This window comes from Pseudopipra pipra, chromosome 1 (genome assembly GCF_036250125.1).
Source record: "Pseudopipra pipra isolate bDixPip1 chromosome 1, bDixPip1.hap1, whole genome shotgun sequence".
Taxonomy (NCBI): domain Eukaryota; kingdom Metazoa; phylum Chordata; class Aves; order Passeriformes; family Pipridae; genus Pseudopipra; species Pseudopipra pipra.
Genome location: NC_087549.1, coordinates 30,552,087 through 30,570,992, shown reverse-complemented (window position 1 = coordinate 30,570,992; position 18,906 = coordinate 30,552,087). Strand labels below are relative to the sequence as shown.

The following is an 18,906-nucleotide window of genomic DNA, read 5'->3' as shown; positions in this document are numbered from 1 at the left end:
CCTAAGCTTGAGGCCTCGGAAATAAGCATTTATCTTTCATTTGTTCAAAGTCAAGAACATTATTGATATTCAAAGGTCCACAGACATCTGAAAATTTCCTGTGCTATTTCTTTTACAAATTTAGCCATTTCAACTCAATGACTGTCCAAATGGATAGGGCCCTGAGTTGTTTTGCTCTGAAACTGCTGAAATGAATTCCGCTAACAGAATAGGGGCATAATCCATAGAAGTCAGACTGACATAGTTGGGAAACTTTTTCTTCATTTTCTGTCATACCATCACTGAATGCAATATTCTTTTGGATTGCTGAAGGTAAATATGGTTCTGCATTTGCTGATTGCTTTAAGTGCTCCAGCACTTCTCTGCTAGATAGTCAATAAAGCATTTTCTTGGAGTTATTTAAAGTGTGAATGTACATTTAGACTATTAACAGAAGAAAGACTAAGAATAATCTTTGAGATTTTGAGTCAAAAAGTACAAGATTTCTGGTTGCTTCTGTCTGTCAAAGGTCTTTGTTGTTCCTAGAAGTACATTTCTTTAGATGAAGGGGAATAGGAATTCTCTTACCTTATATATCTGGATGGTGAGAATAAGCAATCGAAGAGTCCTATGTGAGTGGGAAAAAGAAAAGAAGGTTGTTTACAAGTAGCAAAGTGTAAGGGTCAGCTTCTTGTTAGTGTATATGTGATAATTTCAAGGGTATTTATTATTTTCAATACTGCTTTTATTACTGACAAGGCTCAATACTTTTCAGCTGTTGTTTTCAAGCATAATATGTGCCTTTGCATTTTGAAAATTATGTTTTGAGAGAGGGTTGCACGTATTGAGATATGAAGATGCACTTGTTGCACCTGAACAGTCAGAATGAACATCACAATTGACTAATCTGATTGCCTTCTATGTTGGAAGGATTGGTTACACAGGCCCATGTAATATAACTCAACTTAAGCAAGATTTTAACATCCTTTTCAATTGTATTTTTATTTATAAGCTGAGATGAATGTGTTGGATGAATGGGTTGCTAGATGGATTGAAAAATGAGCAGGCATTTGGACTCTCAAGATAGTAATTAATGGGTCAGCTTCCAGATGACAACAAGTCAATACTGTTGTCTTTCTCATTCAATTATTTTTATCTAGGATGAAAATATTTCAAGATGACAAGACAGAATGGACCCTTAGCAAATTTACATGAGGCAAAATTTGGAAGAGAATGTTAAGTGACACTCTACAGAAAAACGCTGAGAAACACAGGGGCTGAACCAACAGACACCTAAAAAGTTTAGAAGTGCAAAAGTTCAGCAATTCAGACAAAACAACCAAGTAAGTACAGCCTGGGAACTGACTTAGTAGCAACTCTGCAGAAAGGAGAGGTTATAGTGGCTTACAAGTTGAGTATTAATGGAATGGTGTCACCCCATATAAGACAAACTGGCCTGCATTGGAAGGAACGCAGAAAACATATCAGAGGAAATTATTGTTCCTTTGTACTTCACACTGAGGGGACTAACTGGAGTAATTTGTTTATGTCTGCCTTACAGTTCAAGAAGGATTTTAAAAGACTAGAAAGAGTCTAAAAGAGGGCTAACAAGAGAGTATAACATGGTTAGAGGTCTGAAGCACATGGTCTTCAATTAGAGATTCCTGGTGAAAGAAAGGCTAAAGAGACCTTTAATAGAAGTCAGTGAAATTTGAAGGTACACTACAAGGATGATGGAGCTAACTCCCCTTAGTCCTGGCCCTTGGTATATTAAAAAGCAAAAGCCACAAGTTTCAACTTCGGCACTGACATTAGAAAAAGTGCTTCACCAGGAGGGTCATGCAGCACTGGAACACATTATGAAGTTTAGTGATGGAATCTCCATCCTTGTGGTTTTTTCAAACTTTTCAAGATAAAGCAAAGTTGACCCAGTCTAGTACTGGCTGTGGTCCAACTTTGAGTGAGATGTTCAATTAGGTGACCTGTAAGACATCCCTTGTAATCAACATTTCTATGATTCTATGCTTCGTACTACTGGATACTTGAATACTTCAGTTGTCCTGGTACTCCAGATTGGGTGAAAAAATACAGTGAGGGTCTGTGTCCACTATGTTTGTTACATATGTAGACATAATAGTATAGGAGTTCAATGATTAATTAAATATTTCTTTTTCTTTCAATGACCATGGGAAGATTTACATATCAAGACAAGAAAAGCTTTACTGTCATAATCCCTAAACAGTAGCAAGAAACATGTATTGTTATCTTCATTCCCTGGGATTGCTAACAATGGTTGTATAAATTAAAAACTGTTAATATCAGAACACTGTAATTGATTAGCTTCTGTATGTTTACAGCTCTCTTTAATTGCTTAAAAATGCCATTTGTCAGCTTCATGTTCTATTGACAATGTTATCGATTTATCCGATTTGGGCTTTGTCTTGTCTCTCGTACATAAAACTCACATATGCAGTTCAAATGGGAAATGACTCTATTGATTTCCTTAACTTGAGCCCAAATGCTAAAGATTTTTGGATAAGCTTTCTCATTATTTAAGCCAAAATCAATAAGAGAGAGCATCTTTTAATGAAAGAGCAGTTTGAGCAACGTACTTCAGAAATGGGGTCCTGTTCATCCTTTGCTTTACAAATCGATCTCTTTGGTTCCTTAAGTGAGGTCCAATTGGTTGACATTGTGGTTTGTCTTTGTGTGTAAACTTGCAGCTTCAGAAAGGAGATGAGCTACAGAGACAGCAGAAGAAAACACTTTCTCTGCCACAGGAAAAAGATGATCTTATTGAGGTACCACACTGTATGTTGTGTGTTCTGTAAAATTCTTGCTTTTTATGGCCATTTAAAAACTATTTAATTTATGGGAAAAATAATATCTTTTTCAGTTCTATCTCTTTGTCTGTTATGATTCTGTTGTGTAATTTTATTATTCTTTTTAAAAATATTGCATACTTAAATTATACAATAGTTAATTTGGAACTGTCACCTTTTATGATTTTGCTGCATAAAATGCTATCACAGACTACAATCTGATGACATTGCTTTGTTAAACTTTTAATTTGTTCTGGTTTTATTTCATTGCTATCCTCAAGAAATTAGATTTAGCAGCTCCAGATTAAGCTGTATAAAAGGAAATCTGAGATAAAAAATGGAGAGCTGAAACTGAAGAGCTACAGAATGAACTGGGTATATCCAGCTAGTTATATGGGCAGGCTAGTTACATAGTTCAGGTACTGTACTAAGATATCATTAACTGCCCTGAACTACATAAATTAAGCTGATTATGCCTTCACTTAATTAACTGAGAATGACCTATTGATGTATAGGCAGAGCAAGGTAGAGACTACATGCTGCACTGTACTAAATTTATAGGTTTTCAATTAGTTCTATTATTGACTGAGACTACTTAGAAAGGAGTTTACTTTTATGTTTTGTAGCAGGTTTTTAAATTAGGAAGTTATTTGGAAATGTTTGGTTTGTATGCTCTTGAATGATTTGAAAAATGATCCAGTGAAAATTGTTTTTTCATCTATATTCAAGGCTGATTGTTTGTCTTTGAAACTGCTGTTATGATTTATTATAAGTATTGATTAATCATCTCCAAAACATTAGTAATCTCCAAATTTTAGTCATAATGCTTTTAGAAATAATATAATCAGATTATTTGTTTAAAAGAAAATTTTAGAGAAATGCAAGGAAAATCTCCACAAAAATCTGACCATTTTATTGTAAACAGAGATAGAGATTTTTCTTTCAGAAAAAAAAATGCATTGTGATTTTAGTTAAGTTCCATACAACACCTAATAGTGATTTACTAAATGTATTAAATAATCTCAGTAATATATTTACAGGTTTTGGTCAAAGTAAAATAGGAATTTGTCTAATGTAAGGATTTTTATTATGCAGAATGATGGAGTCAGTTAGAATTTAGTTACAAATCGACTTCCACTGTAGACATGCTTTCAAAAAGTCAGACATTCAGAAACCAAAGACAGGAAAAAAAATATAGCTGTTAATTAGTAATACTACTACAATTTTTTGAGAAATGTAATAAGTTTAAAAATATTAGCATGTAATAGTAGTAGAACTATTACATCAGGCTCATGATTCTTCTGTAGTGTTTCTATTTTAGATGTATTTAAAACATAAAATAATAAAACATCCTACAGATAAGATTGTTTATTAATATAACAAGTAAAATAAACCATTATGTATACTTAGCAAAATAGACCCTGACTACTCCTGTTTCGGTCCCTGAAAAAAGTTTTCTTTAACTCATTCTTAAGTATACATTTTTGGGGGTAATGTACTTGCTCTACAGATAACAGTTGTTCATGGTACATGTCTATGATCAAAGTTAACGTAAAATCTGCATTTTTTCAAAAAATGGTATACTAAGTGGAAGGATATGTATAGTCTTATCCCTGGGACTGGATTACTGTCTTTATTGAGGTAGTTCTCTTTAAGCTTGTAAAAAAATTATATGTACATAGATTATAGTATCTAACTGTTTTTTTTAAGATTAATTTTCAGCTTTTCAAATGGCAATGATTCTTTGATTTGAGTTTTTTGTCTTGATGCATGCCTGTGATATTTGGTTACCTTATGCCATAGCATCCAACTAAGGTTTTATGGTTAAATCTGCCCTCTGTAATTCAGCTATCACCTTATTGAAATATCTCCTGAGGTTTTCCCAGTCTATATTGACTACATTGTGCACATATTCAGTACTTACTCTTCCTTCAAATGTGGTCTATAAGCCTTTGGTATGGACTGGTCATACATAGAACACAAAACTCATAATGGTAAATTGATCTAGGTCCTTGATTTCACTAGTTAGATTACAGTGGTAGCACCAGCATCTGGTGTCCAGCTGCTGTCCAGCTCTTTTGACCATCATTGACTGACCAAGCCAGGTCTCCTTATTGACGTGTATTAGCATGTGCAACTCGTTACTCTCCTATATGATAATTTCCATAATTGTTAGGTTGACTTGTTTACTTGTTTACAGTTGATTTACTGTGTTATAAGTAAGTGGCTTATGAGTTCCATCACTTGCTTAACACCTGTTAGTGCCTCAGTGTTTTATCTCCATTCTCCACCAGTTCATTTATATTAGCTTCTTGTAATTCAGATCTTCCCCTCTTAGCCCACCCCTCTCCTCTCTCTGTCTTTATCCTCCACCTGTTAACATTTGTCCAGGCCCTTGCCTTTTTTTCTCTGTCCTAGCTGTCATTGCCATTTCTAATTGTCTGACTCATTTTTTAAGCCTCATATCTACCATTTAGATCTCTTTCATTAGGAGATCTTATTCTGTGGATTCTTCATACACAGGATGGTCAGAAATTACACTTTTCTGCTATGTAATTATTATATTCCTTTCTAATTTTCATTGATTCAAGCAGTTCATTCTTCTCACCCATGTTGATTGTTTTCTCTGGCATCACAAACTCTTATCCACCCACTCATAGCCTTAAGTTATACACACTGTTTACTTCCTTAACTTCTTTTCCCAGTTGCCTGAGAAATCTCTACAAATACTCATGACTCTTTTCTTTTCTCCTTTACTACCATAATTTCACTGCTAAAGAAATTTCCAGCTAAAGGAATTAGACCATTTACCTGTTCCATCGTTTTGACCACGCCACTTTTTTTTCTTCTTATGTTGTGTCTCATGAATTAATTTTTTTTCATTAGCCTTCACGAGTTTTTCTCATTTCTGACACTTGTCATTTGCTATGTCACATTTTATGTCACATATTTCAAATTCCTCCTTTTTTCTTTGATGTCAGAGTGAAATCTCTTTTTCTGCTCCTTCATGGGCTGTTTTTATTCTTTCTTTCATTACAATCCTGAAGCACGCTGTATTCTTCTTGGATTCATATTTTTCTTAAACTTGTTTCTTTTAGTCCACCTTATGGTGGACTAAATTGGTCAGCCAGTGATCGCTAAATTTTGCATCAGTAGAAGAAATCTGATGACTGACTCTTTCCTCTCCTTCTTGTCTCCCTGACAAGAATCCAGACCTTTGTAACAATCAAGTTTTACAGCTTGCATATTCATATTGCCATATCTTAATTACAGTGTTCAGTTCTCTCTTCTTCCTATTTATCACATTCACTTAGGATTAACTTCAAATTGCGTTACAGATTAATTAGGTCAGGAATCATGCCTTCCATTTTTTTTTTTAATTGGTCCAGCATAAGAGGCTGCATCTTTATTTGTAAAGGAAACTGCTGCTTGTAGGGATTCTTATGCTACCTGTGCTCCTCTAAATAATTCCTGGAATGGTTCAGGAGTTTGTATAGACATAGGCTCATTTCCAATAGGCAGGCCGTTTGTTTAAGACCATGGATTCTGACTGATCCATGATCATTTGCCTTGGTGACAAAGAGTAGTTACTGGCACGTTTAATTTACTGGCATGGATGCAGTCTCTCTTGATCCTGACTGACTTTTGATAGCTGCATTTGCACAAAACAATATTACTTCCTCTAATAATTGCAATAATTTAGGCTAAGAGAAGATGAAATGGAATTTGTAGTATTATTGTAACAAACTGAGAATAGGTTCAGCCATAAGTCATCTTAAATGTTCAAGAAGTTTTGATCCGTGTAGGACAACATGTAGCATATATTTTTCAGAGAATTATACATACGTATTTCTGCCTAGGTATTTTCATAAATGGAGGAATGCTGCTAAAATCCCTTTTCTAGCTCAGTTTTGACACATAAGCTAAAGTCATCAGAATTCGGTAGTGGTCCTTGAAGGATATTTAAGCATCACAGACAGTGGTAGGTATTGGCATTCATACTGAATGACAAATATATTATTTTCTCATTCAACAAAGCTCTCAGAGCAGTATCACCCTGCTGCCTAGGTTGTAGTTCTTGGACTGTAGATTTCTCCAAGAGGCACAATAAAGAAACTCAACTTTGCGTGTTACAGCTCGTTACATCTGGCATCTGCTCCAGAATGTTTCTCTCGTTTAGGTAAGAGATAAGGAAATATGAGAAAGAAGAAAAGTGTCAAAGGAAATTATTTGTGCCCTTTACTTTAATACTATTTTCTTCAGTTGTTTGTCCTTATATCTTACTTTCTGCCCACAGACAGATGTGTTGCCAAATATATTGCCCTTTTGTCACTGCATTTCTCTCTAAAAACCTTTCTCTGTAACTTTGGGTATATACTCTTCAGCCCAGAGTTTAACTCTGCAAACTTGTTGGCAACACACCCAGGGCTAATCTCTCCTCAGAACAGTTGCTTCATCTCTGAGATGCCTAAGGCATCAGTTTATGCACTTCTACACATCAAACTCTCTATTTTCTATACCTGTTTTCTTTACGGTATTCTTTTTTTATTCAATGTATTTGCATTTTTCTTAAATGAAGTAATGCAGGTATAGTTGGACCTTAGCCCTAAGGGATCTGTATGATTTCCTCTTGGATAAGTGAGTAGTTTGCTTGGAAGGTTTGCCCTTAGGTATACTGCGAATGTTCTCCTAAATTTCTCCAACAGGAAACCTAATGAGAAAAACTGAAATACCTCTATTTTGTGAAAAGCTGAGCAAAATTTCACACCGTCATTGGAATTCCCAATTCACATTCCACTGATGGGGTTTTTCTACTGACTCACTATTGAACGCTATCTTATATCATGATTCTAAGTGAGTAGCATCCTTTGAATGCTTGTCCATCTATATATTCATACTCTGTGAGTTTGCACTGCAAGCACATTAGGTTAGGAGTATCCAGTGGTTCTGTCTAATCTTTCAAACTATATAGAATAATAAAAATTAATGAATTGAACACAGCTTTTGTTCTCAGCAATTCAGAAGTGTCTAAGACACAGATTTTGAAAAGGGGACGGAGAGAAACGTGGGTAGTGAATTTATAAATAAACAGCACAATTGAAAATCTATAATAATGGAAAAGTATCCTTCTCTCTCAAGTGCAACCTCTTCACAGGTATGTTCACACAATACTTTATTCTTAGCAGTGCTAAGTGCTTTTGTAGTGAAAGTTACCTGGAAATGAATCTTGAAATCTTAGAAGAGTGGAACCATAGAACAAGAAATGCATCCTTTGAATGTCCTATCCTGGAAAAGTAATTGATGGAACCGAATATGCAGTTCCAAGTTGCCACTCTGCCAGTCTCAGTAATACTGGCAGCCATCAATGAAGCCACTAGTTCACTTAGCATTTTGGCAGATTTTTCTTGCTGCAAATCATACTGTTTTCTGTTGTTGAGTGGACAATATCTACCTAGAGATTTCCATGTCATTTGATTTTTATATTCGTAACTGAACTAATTATTATACTGTGCTAACTTACTCATAATTTCATCATCATATGTCTCCTGTCCACAACATTTCCATAATAGTGAAAAAATATGGGAGAGAAGAATAATTATTCTAATTTTTTAAATATAAACTTCCTATAATGCACGTCTTTTCTAATATAATTATGTGTTGCTGCACAAATCAGGACAGTATATTACAGATGTATCAATTTTTAAAGTAGAATGTTTTATATGTTGCTGCATAAAAGTTGAACATACAGCCACAAAGCTCACATTTCTATAACTTTTTTGATTCCTTTTTTATAATAATTCAAAAAATCAGATACCAAATGCTTATATAATGCATAATTTACTGACAAAATAACGTCTTACACAAAATGCCGTGCAGTATAACTACAAGAAAATTAATATACTGCAAAATGGCACAATCTCTGTGCATGTACGTAGATGGATTTTGAATCTTTCTCAGACAAAACTATTTCAAGGGTTTTCACTAGTATTCTTCATCAATTTACTTGAGTTCCATCTAACTTATGCTTTAATTGACAAAATGACTGTACAAGCATCAGATAGATGGAAGATAAGAGGGGGCAGCAGCCAGGTCAGAATGATTAGGGCACCTTACATGCTGCACAGGCAACCTTTGAATGGTATGCACAGGAAAAGTATGTTAGTTTCCTACCTACCACGGCACAAGTGTTCTATTCCCCCATCTGAAACAAGTGAAGATTTACATCCAAAAGTCTTACTTCACAGGCAAGTACTTTTACAATATCAAAAAAAAAAAAGGAAAAAGCATCTTCCCTCCCTCTGTACTGAAACACTATACCAAAATAAATCAGATTTCAGAATCTTCTCAGAGTTGTTGCTAAAACCAATCAATGTATTTCAATTCAGTTTATGAATCAGTGCGGATACATTTAAAGTGGATTTTTCTATGAAAAAAATCTGCTAAAAATTGACTTCCACTACTCTTCTGTAATTGTTATCAATCATGAAAAATCAGATTGGTATTAAGAACAACCAAAACTGAAGTGGGAAGAGTGAGGCAGAAGTAAGAAATTTTAAAGATAAAATAAGAAAAGGCATAATGAAAAAAAGTCTATTTTAAAGATATTTTAGCACAATATGAGTTGAGTAAGAGACTATTCATACCATGCCATGGCATGGCATACCATACATTCCAAGCTACACCATACTGGACTGTCTGGATTCTCTTTTGTCGAAATTGTATTCCAAAATCAGTTCTCATACAGTATGCTAACACTCCCCTACTCAGAATCCTGAACTGGCAGTAGTCAGCTTGGCAGAAGAGAGAATCATGAGAACATCATAGAAATACAAGCAACACAGGGAACTCAATCATAAAACTAAGCAACCACAACGTAAGGGAAAAACAGGGTTTTACGTGTAATGGATGGGAAGGAAGTCTTGGGAGAAAGGTCAGCAAGAGTTGCGAGCTGTTTTGGAAAGTCGTCGTACTAGAAGTCCTTTTGGAAAGGGAGTTGGAGAAATGCAGCAGAAGAGTATTGAAAATGTCTTTCATCATGAGAGTCTGTAATCTTGCTTAAGGAAGTAGAAGTAGTTTGAGGAAGCATATGCTGAGATTATCCTCTTTCTCAAGTCATACTAAAAATCTGAATGTTTGGGAGATTATGTTAATCAAATTCTGGTATATAGAGTGGACAAGAAGGGGGAACTCATAGAGAAAAGTAGATTTTTATGTATTTACTCATATTTATTTGTTTATTTAAACATTTATTGGCACTTCTTTAACTCAAAATTGACCTTCTTACATTTGTACTCAGTAAGTGCAAAAAAATTAATAAACTATTTAAAAAATACATTGAACAAAGTATTGAATATATTGAATGTGTTGAATTCACCCTCACTAAGTTTGCAGATGCCACCAGACTGGCAGGGGAGACAGAGATATGCCAGGAGAAAGACAGTCCTCAACAGGTTAAAAGACTGGGCCAGCAATGTGGGAATGTCAGTGGAGAGAAAGCAGAACGTGAACCAATACTGTGCCCTTGCAGCAATGGAGAAAAATATGTCCTGGGCTGCATGAGCAGGATTTTGGCCAGGATCAACAGATGTGATTATTTCACCAAACTTACTGCTTGTTAGGTGACACCTGTAAAATTATATTCAGTGTTATTTTCCTTCGGTTCCAGAGAAAAAGAGAAAAATTGGAGAAGACTAACTGGGGAGGCTACCAGGATGATTATGGTGGTGGACAACTTGGTATATAAGTAAAGTTTGAACTATCCAGGGTTTGTTTTCAGCCCACAGAAGAGAAGGCTTGGTACAAGCCTTGGGGGTTGGCCTCTTCTCCCAGGTAACTGGTGACAGGATGAGAGGACATAGTCTCAAGCTTCTGCAGGGGAGGTTTAGGTAGGACATTAGGATGAATTTCTTAAAAAGGATTAGACATTGGAATGGGCTTCCCAGGGAGGTCACTGTCCCTGCAGGTGTTTAAGGAAAGCCTGGATGTGGCACTTAGTGTCATGGTCTAGTTGACATAGTGGTGTTCAATCATAGGTTGGACTTGATGATCTCAGAGGTCTTTTCCAATCTAATTGATTCTGTGACTCTGTGATTCTGTGAATGTAAACAGTTTTCTAGTATCTCAAAGGTTAAGTGTAGAGACAATGGAAGTTCTCTCTTACTAAGGGGGAATGGTAACAGAAAAAGTATCAAAGAGCACAGATGACTTCCAGGGAAATTCCAACTGATACAAAAAAATATTCTTCACTTTGAGAACAAGTTACCAGGAAAAATAATGGAATATTCCTCACTAAAAAATATTCAAGATATGGCTTAACAAGGCCCTCAATAACCAAATCTAGGGACTTATTACAACAGGAAGCCTGAACAGATTCCTTAGAGTTCCTCCTGAACTAGACTTTCTTATGGTTTTATGTAGTGCTTTTGATTATTACTTAATTCATTACTCAATTAATGAATTGAGTAATGAATGGCAGTGTGTATTCATTATAATTGTCTTTAATATTTTATATTTTCACTAAGATAAGCCAGTATTATGTTGCAATAATTGCATCATCCTTTTTTTTGAGTTATTTTGATATAAATTTCAAAAACATCAAAGTAACTGTAAAAACAATAGCTTAACGAAGATTTTACATGTTTATTGTTAGACAACACAGATAATACATTATCAAAAAGCAACAATTTTTTCACATTAACTAGCCAAGTTCCAAGAAAAATGTAATCTTTCTAACTGTTTGTCATGTTAATTTCTTCATATTAAATTTAAAGCAATCTGGATATGACCTTAGTTTGGATCTCATATATAATACTGTTCAAAAATTTTACAAAGTAGAATAAGGTTGAGATATTCTAAAACTTTTCAGAATACTGCTTGACTGTATTTTTAGCACAATATTTGTTTTACATGTGATTGAGCAATTTGTATTTTTTTTTCAGTAGAGTTTATAAAAAAGCAAGCATATAGCTGAACTAGGTGAACATCTGTGGCAGCTTATCTGTTTATTCGGGGGAAGCCTGTTGTACAATATGTAGAAGCATGCCAGAGACACAGATCTCAAGATTCTTAAAACTTTACAGACCATACTTTCTTTTTCACTTGTCTTGATGAAATTTAATGCTTTCAAGATCTAATTATTTTGGTTACTCAGAATAGCAAGATCACCACAAAAAAATTAAATCTTTTTAGTGTGAAAAATATTCCTCCGTGGTTTAGAATTCTTTCTCCCGAACAACCTGTTTTGAAATATATTCCCATGGAACTGTTCTAGGTATTTTAGCAGTTTGAGAATAAAGGGCTTGATAAGGGTGGTTCACCTTTTATATCACCAGCACTATGTAGCTACAAGTCATGATCTGTTTTCACTAGGGGAAAAAGGAAGAAGAAAAACAGAACCTGTATCCTAGCTCTGCAGGAACAGTAAACAATTTAAGAATGATGGGATTAAACACTACTCCTAAAAAGACAAGTAGACACTGACTAGTTTCAGTGTATTTTCAAGTAGGCAAAAATCTAGGCTAGAACTGCATAAAAGAATTCAGACAACAGTTTTAGGTTTGTGTTCAATGAGATTAAAGGTGCGTCCAGTTTGTAGTGTCTATGTATTACTGAGAAGGAGAGAAGGCATGGAAAATACAAACAGCAGGAAAAAGGCTGATGGTAATAAATGTAAATAATATGGGATGAAAGGAATTTCTTCCCTAGATAGAAAATAAGTGTTCTTAGATTTAATGGCATTGGGAGAAATGAGTCAATGAGAGATAAGGAAGAAAGCGAAGCAGTAAAAGAAGAAGAAATGGAAGATTACTAATATTTTATTCCTCATTTTCTAAGAAATTTATGTAATCATACTTCCAATCTGTCCTTTAGTAGTTTCAAATTCAGAACTGAAATACAAGTATCAGATATTAAATTTTATAAGTTTCAGGAAAACTAGCAGCTACATAGTGGAAACTCAGAATACCACTCCCTTTTAAAGGTAGAATCTAGATTGTCTGACTGAAAGCTAATCAAATTAAACACAGGAACCTGGTGAAGCTTAGAGGAGCAATGAGAAAGCTAGAGAAAGAAGCTTTTGTAATCTAATGGAGCACACTGAACTGGCTGCTCCTTGTACCACCAGAGAACATTTAGCCTATTGACTTCCATGTAACATCCGCCAATATCATAGAAACATAGAATGGTTAGGGTTGAAGGGACTTTAAAGATCATCTTGGTACTGGGTAGGAGCAAGTGTGGGACTGCAGAGAGAAAAGAAAACACAGGGTCGTGACAGACTGGACCTTGCTGTAGTCTTTCCAACTCAATGGATTCAAAGAGATAAAGTAGGTAATGAATAATAGAACTTTTTAGTCATTTAGGCCTTATTGCTCTGTCTGCTTATGAAAGCTGCAGTTCATATGATTACTGGGTGGGGATTTTTTTGTTTGTTTACAGGGGTTTATGTGTTTTTATTTTTGGGTGCTTTTTTGTCTTTGTTTTTGTTCTTTTACCAGGTTTGTTTGTTTTGGGTTGGGTGTTTTGTTGTTTGTTTGTTTCTTTTTTTGCAACCAGAAGGATAATATCATGTCTGGACAAGACAAAGTATTTTGCTGGTATTTCATGAGTTGTATTAGAATCATTAGGATATTTTGACTGAATGCACCTTTTCTCTTTTCGTTGCTTTTATTGTATTTGGGGATCTTGAGTTCAAGTAGCAGAGACAATATCCAGACATCAGTACAGAGCTTTTTTTTATTTAAGTAATCTGATTTTTTAAAATCTTATTGCCTTTCTTTCACATTATAAATTTAGGTAAACCAATATTTAAGCTAAGTTTAAAACTATGTATGCCTTGGAACTTTTTAGCAAGATATTTTGCTACCATCTTTGAACTTCTACTGACTTCAGAAGTCAATAGTTGTATTTGAGATTTTACAGGGGTTTTTGAATGCTTATTTAGAACAAGTTAATATAAGTTTTCCATAAAAGCCTGTTGCAAAAGGTTTCAGATTGATGAGCCATTTATTAGACTCTTCCTTCTTTTTTAGATGTGATCATGGTATTCACAAACTCCTTTTTGCTCAGTCGTGTTTTTTAGCATACTAAATGATTAGGGATAAAATAGTCAAAACTGCAAAATCAGGCTTTGTTAGACAACTCCATTGAGAATAAGCTCTCTTCATGGCAAAATCATATTGAAGCATTACATTCTTATTTACTTTGAGCAATGTGAACAGAGTTGAGAAATGTACCTTTTAATCCACAAAATATAATATTGTTTAACGATTAAGTTTCAGATTAAGTGTGGGTTTTTTATAACTGTAATGTAGTGTTTGTTAGAAGTTGTTTTCAGAAGATTTTAACTTGAAAAGCATCAGCGTTTCTAAAACTTCCATGCATGAAACTAGTCTCTCAAGTTTATGTTAGATACACACATCTTGATTATGAACAATACGGCTTAATGCTTAAGATTGTGCCTCAATTATTTTTGTAGATAAAGTACCCTTTTGAAGCTGGTAGCTAAGGCGTGTTTTGATGCTGTGCAGGGTCACTCAGGATGTCAGCATCTTCCAAGAACAGACTCTTGAAACAAATACAGTTGCAGCTATAACCAATCTGCAGTGCAAATTCTTCCCCAGAAAACTTCTTAGAGTTCCTAGAAAAGCATTGCAGATATCCGGAAATTAGCATTCCAAATAGCAAACAAAAGTTACTGAGAAAAACAAAAAAAAAAAAAGGAAGAAAAAGAGAAAAAAACAAAATAAGGTTTTTTTTGCATTAACACTAAATCAAGGAATAATTACTAGAATTCATAAATGATCAACAAACAATAGAGGCTTGGTTCACCAGATGGTAAAGACAAATTTTAGAATAGCTAGTGGATTTTTTTTAATTTAGTGAATTTAACTAATTAACATGTAACAATGCTAACACATTTACATACCAGGTGTGTGGACTGGGTGTGGTGGTTGTCTCTGAAATTTTATTTTACCACCAGAATGCACTTTGTGCTCTTTGCATTCTTTGTCACTTTTAAGATCCTTGGCAATTCTTGAAATATTTGGTACTGCAAGTATGGCCTGTCATTTCCACAGATGGACAGATTTAATCTGTCAGACTGGTGGAATTTGCAGTAAATTCACTGTAGCACAAGTGAAACCATGAGAAATTTTTTTGTCTTAAATAGCTGAATGTAAGTCATCACTTTTCATCAAAATACTGTCTGGCATTTAAGTACAAAAGAAGAAAGTTCATTTTTAGATTCAGTAGAATATTTATATTAATATAAATCAATTTTTTAATTATCCAAATGAAAGCAGAAGTATTCTCAATTAAAATTGAGTATTTAAAAATGTTTGGCTGTAAAGACAGTCTTGAGAAAAATATGTTGAATAGTGTATTGACCTACAGGAAAATAAAAATTTTAGGAAGTCCAAAATAACTTTTTTCCTTGATTCAATTTATTTTGAAAATAGAATTTTGATTATTAAATCAGAAACCCTTACAACAGAATCTGTTATGCAACAATGAAACACATCAATGTGTTCAGTAAAGGTTTGGTAATTTGTCAAATACAATATTTTAGGTATATAATTGTCATTTTTTGATCAGTCTGATCTAAAACATGCTGGATCACACTTTTTTTACAACAATGTAGAATGAAGTATGAGTTTTTTTTCTGAGCTATATTACAGTAAATGATTGGTTTATGTAGATAGACATTTCTTTCTTCTTTGTAGTGAATTTCGTTGCTCTTTGTAGCTTACCAGTGTTTGACTGAGGATATTTTCCTTGTGAGGTCAAACATGTTTCAGTGCCTGTTTTGCTATGTTAAACCTAATAGTTAACTTCGTTATTATCCCCGTATAAATACTAACACTGTAACAAAAATCCTTTTAATAGTCCTGCGAAGCAGACCACCTAAACCAAGAACATTTATTTCCATTGAAGGCCTGTGCTAATTTTTTATTAAGAGATACATTAAACATTGATATATCCAACCTCTGATTGAACTTTCAGAGTTGTCACATATGGGGTAGCTGAAGATTTACTATGCAATATAAAATGAGGCGTATACAGTAAGCTTCATAATAAATGATCTTTGCAGGCTGGAGATTGCCACATAGAACAGTTTCTTTTTTTTGCACAGCAGTAAAGGGATTTGAAAAAGCAAATATGAAAACACAGAAGTTGGAAATGCTAAAATTAAAATATTCTCAAAGAAAATCCAAGATTATTTTAGAAAGTCTACCTTTCAGTCATGGAAAATCAAACAATGATAGATGATAGACAAACATATTTTAACAACATTTTTTTTCACATTCTACAAGTAGATTACTATAGAATACTATAAAATTCTACTAGATTGCTAATAGAATACTATAGAATGGTGAGATAATAAGTCTGAACAACTTTGATTTTTGTAATATATCAAGAAATGCTTGTAAAGGTTTATTAAAAAGCTGACTATGAAAAGATTTATCTCATGTATATAACGTATAAGTTAATGGAACAGAAAGATACCTTAGTAGAAGTAAATATGTGTTAAGTAGTAAGGAAAGATATATAATGACAGAAAGGTTAAATTTATAGCATGTTTAGAACATTGCATCTTATCTCTGTCTTTTCTGTTGATTTAAATACACAGCTGGAAGACCAAAAGATAATTGTTCATCAGCAAAGGCAGCCTTCAGTGGACAATCAGAATCTGCCTACAGCTAAAGAAGCTCACTGGTGTGATGCCTTTGTCACTCTTAAATCCAATTTCACAGAAGCTGAAAGGAAGGTGTGTCAAAGCTTTAATACAGCTTAGCCATAAAATAGTAGTGACAAAAGATGTTAACCCAAAACTTTCAGAAGCAACATGCAAATTTTTTTTAAAAGGATGCTACATGTGAAGCCTAAGTAAATTTTGATTTTATTTATTTTTGACAGTGGAGTATGCATTAATTACACTGGAGTATATTTATACATGAGGGGAAAAAAAACTAAGTAAAACTACAACTTTTTTTTCCCTGATTAGTTCACTGTAAAAATATCATATGACTTTTATGACCTAACACCTAGAATTATTATAAAGGAAGAGATGGCATTGTGTACATCATGTTTATTCTGCGAAAAATTAATAGACTTGACTGTAGACTTTGTTTACCTTTGAAGTATAGAAAAGGTGGCAATATGTGAGAATGACATGCTTCTCTCCATTTAAATTCGAACACTTTTTAAAAATAGACCTGCAAAACAACCAGAATTTTACTACAGTATATTTTGAACCCTTTATTTATGCCAGAGTACATAAAATTGAAAATACAATTAGAAATGACAAGTTGAGACTATTTTATGAAATAGAGTTGGCATACATTCCTTTCGTTCTGTGAAAGTAGTTGGTAATGTCTTTGCTGTAAGTAACGAACAAGTGATGTGTCACTGGAATTTTGCACAGTGCAAAAATGAGAGTCTTTGACAATCTCATCCCCATGATCTTCACCATATCATGGCAGATTGTTTAAATAAAGAGTAATATAATGCATTACTGATACCTATGATTAAGGTTGTAATTTTATTTTATTTCATAAAAATTAAAATATCTTCTTGTTGCATTCTGGCAACCGGATAGATAGAATAACTGCTCTAAACATTACAGAAAAGACCTAATAATTTGCAATTAGATACCAATACCAACAGAAACTAGAAAATTATAAAAAGCATAGTTGTAATAAATAAAATCTGTAGGGACTAGGATTATTAAATTGATGGATACTTGTCTTCAGTACATGTAGTATGTATAGACTGCACCATCCAAGGTTCAACTTCTGGGTAACTGCTTCACTGAGGAAACAGGAGAAAAGAGTTTACCTGAATGCGCACACATTCTCAACCTAGGTTGTTTTTTTCTGCATACAATGTGTATGCAGTATAACCTAGATCATAATGTTTCTGAATTTTCAATTTCTGTAAAGAATGACAGTAGTGAAAAGTGTAAATTCATTAACTTTAATTTTCTGCTGATATAAATGTCACTTCAAAAGTTACATTTTTTTTATAGCTGGTGAAAAATTTCTATTTTGTTTTGTTTTTAAACATACTTGGAATATTTCTACAGTGTTGCAATATGAGATCCACAGCTACTCAATATATGCTCCTGGAGAAACCAATTCTTGTCTTCTGGATGGGCTCTTGATACACATTTACAGAAACTGAATGGCTTGACTGAACCATGGTACTAGCTACCACTGTGAATGGCAGCAGTTTCCATAGTATGCCCTACTTTTCATTTGGAAGAGAGCAATCATTTATTTTAAGCTCCTCCTATGTACTGCTGCATTAACAAGAAGTGATAACAAGTGGTATGTGAGAAGCATCATCTGTTTTTCTTTTGTCAGGCAAACCTGTTTTATTTTATGGTCACACAAAACATTGAAGAGGCACCAAAACATTTTTTTCCACTGTAAGATGTACAAGAGATAAGGCTAAAAGTTGAAATAATTCAGCTGAGATACCAGCTGAATCAAGTGTCTGTCATATAAGTGAGAGTTTAGTCTCATGGATTGCTCTTCCTTTCAATGTCCTGCCACATGCTAAGTGGTGTTCTTTGCTCTGCTCATTATTTTTTATGGTCTAAGCAGTGGCAGCCAAGGAGAGTGCTAGAAAACAGTCCTTTCAAAATGTGATGCAAGAATCACAGAATGGGTAGGGTTGGAAAGGACCACAGTGGGTCATCTGGTCCAACCTCCTTGCTCAAGCAGGGTCATCCCAGAGCACATTGCACAGGATTGCACCCATACAGTTCTTGAATATCCCTAACGAGGGAGACTCCACAACCTCTGCACAGTAAAGAAGTTCTTCCTCATATTCAGGTGGAACCTCCTGTGCATTAGTTTCTGCCTGTTACCTCTTGTGGCTTGGTACCACTTAGAACAGTCTCGCTCTGTCCTCTTGACACCGTCGCTGCAGATACCTACAGGCATCAGTGAGGTCCCCTCTCAGTTGTCTTCTCTCAATTATTTTGTATATTTGATTGCTGTATGAAATGTACATGTAATATCCTATAGGTATCATAATTCAAGATACATTATTGTGTGTAACAAAATGGGAGTCTGAATGGTGTGCAACTAGTGGATTG

At 34.3% G+C, this 18,906-nt stretch overlaps 1 long non-coding RNA gene across 1 annotated transcript in view; it reads left to right on the top strand.

Moving 5' to 3' along the window:
• LOC135412050 (uncharacterized) overlaps positions 1–16,549 on the top strand; it is a 94,536-nt gene extending 77,987 nt beyond the window's left edge. The window contains exons 5-7 of the long non-coding RNA XR_010429473.1: positions 1,140–1,322; positions 2,703–2,780; positions 16,432–16,549. This is a non-coding gene — a long non-coding RNA (uncharacterized LOC135412050). The remainder of the gene's footprint in view (positions 1–1,139; positions 1,323–2,702; positions 2,781–16,431) is intronic.
• The last annotated feature ends 2,357 nt before the right edge of the window (positions 16,550–18,906 follow it).